Source organism: Nomascus leucogenys, chromosome 19 (genome assembly GCF_006542625.1).
Source record: "Nomascus leucogenys isolate Asia chromosome 19, Asia_NLE_v1, whole genome shotgun sequence".
NCBI classification, from domain to species: domain Eukaryota; kingdom Metazoa; phylum Chordata; class Mammalia; order Primates; family Hylobatidae; genus Nomascus; species Nomascus leucogenys.
Window position 1 is genome coordinate 27,246,619 of NC_044399.1, and position 5,556 is coordinate 27,252,174.

General features: G+C 49.0%; 1 pseudogene; it reads left to right on the forward strand.

The window, feature by feature from the left end:
- The first annotated feature begins 3,842 nt into the window (after positions 1–3,842).
- On the forward strand, positions 3,843–5,329 carry LOC105737546 (annotated as a pseudogene).
- The last annotated feature ends 227 nt before the right edge of the window (positions 5,330–5,556 follow it).

Here is a 5,556-nt window from a genome sequence, read left to right on the forward strand (position 1 = left end):
AGCCCCAGGAGCCACTGATCTTTTTACTGTCTCCATAGTTGTATATTTTCCAGAATGTCATATGGTTGGATATTGCTTTTTTTTTTTTTTGATACAAAGTCTTGCACTGTTGCCCAGGCTGGAGTGTAGTGGCACCATCATAGCTCACTGCAGCCTCGAATTCATGGGCTCAAGGGATCCTTCCACCTCAGGTTCCCAAGTAGCTGGGACTACAGATGTAGATCACCATGACTGGCTAAGTTTTAAATTTTTTTTATAGATGGGGGTCTCATTATGTTGCCCAGGCTGGTCTTGAACTCCTAGCCTTAGGGATCTTCCCCTGCCTTGGCCTCCAAAAGTGCTAGGATTACAAGCATGAGCCATCTCACCTAGCCTAACTTTTTACTACTAAAACTCTTTTATTTCTAAAATTAAGGATATTTTGAGAAGAGGAAAATATTTAAAGCAGTATAGTACTTTTAAAGATATTTAGAGAAAAGGGAAGAAATGAAGCATGGGTAAAAAATTAAATGCCAGCTGGGTGTTGTGGCTCACGCCTGTAATCCCAGCACTTTGAGAGGCCGAGGCAGGATGATCGCTTGAGGCCAGGAGTTCAAGACCAGCCTGTGCAACATAGTGAGACCCCCATCTCTACAAAAAATAAAAAAATTAACTGGGTGTAGTGGCAGCACCTGTAGTCCCAGCTACTTGGGAGGCTGAGGTGGGAGGATTGCTTGAGCCTGGGAAGTTGAGGCTGCAGTGAGCCATGGTCACATCACTGCACCCAGCCTAGAAGACAGAACAAGCCCCTGTCTCAAAAACAAATAAAAATAAAAAAATTAAATGCCTAAGCATCTCAGCATCACCATAACATGACCACTGTTAAGATTCTGTTTATTTCAGTTGGGCATTGAGGGTTTATTGTATTGTACAGGAAAGAACACTATTCTACCAGGACTAGATGGAGTTAGCCCTTTCGGGAAATATGACACAATTCCCAACAAACATTGAAGCCGTTAGCCACAGCCTGAGGATCTGTTGCTTTACCACTGAAGTGCTGCCACCTCCCAGACAGGGTGTGACAAGTGGCCAGCAGCTGTGGATGGTTTCCTGAGAGAGTGGGAGCCAGAGGGAAACCCGCCAGCCCTGTGGCAATCAAAAGCCAGAATCAAGGCCTCTGCAGGGGAGGGGGAGCCGCGTTCCCATACAGGGTTTGGTCCAACCAGATTCTTGACTGCTGGGAAATGATAAAACTCCTTGACCTTTGAGGAGTGGGTCCAGCATCAAACTGGTATAGTCTTCTTGTGACAGGCCACTCTGATTCTGAGATTCCTCACTAAATGCGGGCATTGAGAACAATTTTCAGGATTTTACCGCTGGTCTCTGAGAAGACTTTGCCCTGCTTTGGTTTTAGAGGTTTGGCACAGCATAGTCCAGGGTGGAACCAAGACTTCTATTCAGTAGGATTCTGGAAATCTGCCCCCACCCCCACCATAGGACCTGGCATTGATGAGGCAGGTTGGAGGGCTCAGCATGTGATTGCAGTGTTTTCCATCAAGAGGACCTCTGCCTTCTTTATTCCCCTAGCCCATTTTAATTTCTCCATGTGGAGGTTTTAGGATCTATGCCTTTGCATTGCCCACTGCCCTAATCTAAGCTCCCTTTACCTCATGACTCCACAGGTCTCCCTCTCATCTCTGCCTTATCAACTCTCCTCCACATATGTCAAACACATCCCTGAGCAGAGTCCCTTGCTCTGAAATCTCAAAAGGTTTTCCAATGTCCAAAGCATGAGGGTCCAAATTCCTTCGAGGCTTTAAAAGCCTTATACGGTTCCTGTGCTTTTCCATCATCATGACCCCACACCTGCCCTTGTCCCTCCCTTTCTTCCACCCGATGAGGCATACCTGTTACTCTGGAAATAACAGGTTATTTGCCCCAAACACACCTTTCCTTTTTCTTCTCCCTATATTTTCTATCAAGCCTTTCTGCATAGGCCTCAGTTTCCTTATCTATTAAATAGAGAAAATAATACCTACCTAACAGTATTGTTGCGGAGATTAAGTAACAAATATAAACTTTTAGCCATGTCCAACACATAATCACCTCCCCCCACCCCATGTAGTTATTATGAGTATCATTGTGGTCTTCCTTGCTCATGTTTGGTAAGTAAGGTACTATTTTTTTTAAGACTTTATTTTTTAGAGCAGTTTTAGGTTCACAGCAAAATTGAGCAGAAGATACAGAGATTTGCCATTGTCCCCACTCCTCTCACACACAGCCTTCCCCATTATCAACATTCCCCACCAGAGTGGTAAATTTGCTATAACTGACGAACTTATATTGACACATCGATATCACCTGAAGTCCACAGTTTGCATTAGGGCTCGCTCTTGGTATTGTACATTCTCTGGGTTTGGAGAGATGTGTAACGTCATGTATCCATTACAGTATACAGACAAACATGGTTTCATTGCACTAAAAATCTTTCTCTGTGCTCCACCCATTCCTCCCTCCCTCCCCCAGGCCCGACTCATTTTTAACACAATCAGCTTGCCCCGAACTACCTTCAGGAGGCCTCCCTGATTGCAGAGGCTATCACTAATCCCTCCTTCCCCACTAGCGCTATAGCACTTTATTTCTACTTCTATTATAGCCCTTACTCCAACGGCTTGATACTCATTACTGATATGTGTGTTTGGGTTACTTACGCTTGTCACTTATGAGTTCTTGAGGACAGGAACGACATATCTTGTACTCCATCCATGGCACCTAGCAGTTCACAAATTGTTGCTCAGTTAGTTAACTGTTGGTTTCAATGGGTGGAGGGCTGAAGGGCAGGTCCTAGCCCCAGCCCTTCCTATCCTTGCGTTTTTCTGTCAGAGAAGGGATACCTTCTAGCCACCTTCAGTTCCAGGACCTTGCTCCAGACAAGCTGGACAATCTAGGAACTGACCATTTTAGCAAGTTTAACCCAGACAGAGGGCTGGATTTACGTCCTACTTGGGGCAAAACCAGGCATAAACTACTCCTTCCCATCAAGGAGCTCTGCACTCCAGCAGCTGGCTTTAATTTGGATTTTCCAGGGCCAACTGCTTTTAGCTGGGGTTGGTTGGGTTTCCTCAGGTTTGCCTTTATCACGCACACCAGGTCAGAAGTTAATGCAACCACGGCAGGGAGTGACCACAAGGGGGCAGTATAGACCCATTACAATGCGGTCAACTTGCACGTGGGGCTAAAAGAAGATAAAGGTTTCAAAGCAGAAGAAAGAGTAAGCATTGGAAAAAAAGGAGAGTTGTGAAAAAGGAGCAGCAAACTAGTTTCGCTCACAGACATTCCTGGGCCCAAGACCTGGCAGCAGCAAGTTAGCCAGGGACACTGGTCAGGCCAAATGGTGCTCCCAAACTGTCTTTTCCAGTGCTTAGTTTCACCTAGAGAAAGTCGCTCTCCATTTACAATGCCAATATTCTATGGAGGACTTTGGGCATTGCCTATTTATTCCTTAGACACTATATTTCAGCTTTACAGTTTACAGAGAGTTTTTTCACACTTGTTAAAAAAAAAGTCCGAATCCCCTATTAGACTTAAAAGGTAAAAACAGATGTTAATTACCTCTGTTTAAAGAAACTGAGGTGCTGGGCACGGTGGCTCACGCCTGTAATCCCAGCATTTTGGGAGGCTGAGGCAGGTGGATCGCCTGAGGTTAGGAGTTCGAGACCAGCTCGAACTCACTAGGAGTGGGGAGAAGCAGCGAGAGAGAAGGGGCCAGGGCATAAAAACGGCCCACAAGAGACCAGCTCCAGGATCCCAAGGCCCAACTCCCCAAACCACTCAGGGTCCTGTGGACAGCTCACCTAGCTGCAATGGCTGCAGGTAAGCGCCCCTAAAATCCCTTTGGGCGCAATGCGTCCAGAGGAGAGAGGCGGCGCCCTGTAGATGGGACGGGCACACTAAACCTCAGGTTTGGGGCGTCTGAATGTTAGTATCTCCATCTAAGCCCAGTATTTGGCCAATCTCTGAATGTTTCTGGTCCCTGGAGGGAGGTAGAGAGAGAGAGAGAGAAAAAAAAAAAAAAACCAGCCCCAGGAGCAGGGAGAGCGCTGGACTCTTGCTCTCCAGCTCCCTCTGTTACCCTCCGGTTTCTCCCCAGGCTCCCGGACGTCCCTGCTCCTGGCCTTTGCCCTGCTCTGCCTGCCCTGGCTTCAAGAGGGCAGTGCCTTCCCAACCATTCCCTTATCCAGGCTTTTTGACAATGCTATGCTCCGCGCCCATCGCCTGGACCAGCTGGCATTTGACACCTACCAGGAGTTTGTAAGCTCTTTGGGAATGGGTACGCTTCAGAGGTGGCAGGAAAGGGTGACTTTCCCCCGCTGGGGAAGTAATGGGAGGAGACTAAGGAGCTCAGGGTTGTTTTCTGAAGTGAAAATGCAGGCAGATGAGCATACGCTGAGTGAGGTTGCCAGAAAAGTAACAATGGGAGCTGGTCTCCAGCGTAGACCTTGGTGGGCAGTCCTTCTCCTAGGAAGAAGCCTATATCCTGAAGGAGCAGAAGTATTCATTCCTGCAGAACCCCCAGACCTCCCTCTGCTTCTCAGAGTCTATTCCCACACCTTCCAACAGGGTGAAAACGCAACAGAAATCCGTGAGTGGATGCCTTCTCCCCAGGTGGGGATGGGGGAGACCTGTGGTCAGAGCCCCCGGGCAGCACAGCCACTGCGAGTCCCTCCCCTGCAGAACCTAGAGCTGCTCCGCATCTCCATGCTGCTCATCCAGTCATGGCTGGAGCCCGTGCGGTTCCTCAGGAGCGTCTTCGCCAACAGCCTGGTGTATGGCGCCTCGGACAGGAACGTCTATCACCACCTAAAGGACCTAGAGGAAGGCATCCAAACGCTGCTGGGGGTGAGGGTGGCGCCAGGGGTCCCCAATCCTGGGGCCCCACTGGCTTCCAGGGACCGGGGAGAGAAACACTGCTGCCCTCTTTTTAGTAGTCAGGATCTGACCCAAGAGAACTCATCTTATTCTTCATTTCCCCTGGCGAATCCTCCAGGCCTTTCTCTACAGCCTGGAGGGGAGGGAGGAAAATGAATGAATGAGAGAGGGAGTGAACAGTGCGCAAGCCCTTGGCCTCTCCTTCTCTTCCTTCACTTTGCAGAGGCTGGAAGATGGCAGCCCCCGGACTGGGTAGATCTTCAAGCAGACCTACAGCAAGTTTGACACAAACTCGCACAACGATGACGCACTGCTCAAGAACTACGGGCTGCTCTACTGCTTCAGGAAGGACATGGACAAGGTCGAGACATTCCTGCGCACCGTGCAGTGCCGCTCTGTGGAGGGCAGCTGTGGCTTCTAACTGCCCGGGTGGCATCCCTGTGACCCCTCCCCAGTGCCTCTTCTGGTTCTGGAAGGTGCCACTCCAGTGCCCACCAGCCTTGTCCTAATAAAATTAAGTTGCATCATTTTGTCTGACTAGGTGTCCTTCTATAATATTATGGAGTGGAGGGGGGTGGTATGGAGCAAGGGGCAGGTTGGGAAGACGACCTGTAGGGCCTGCGGGGCCTATTGGGAACCAGGCTGGAG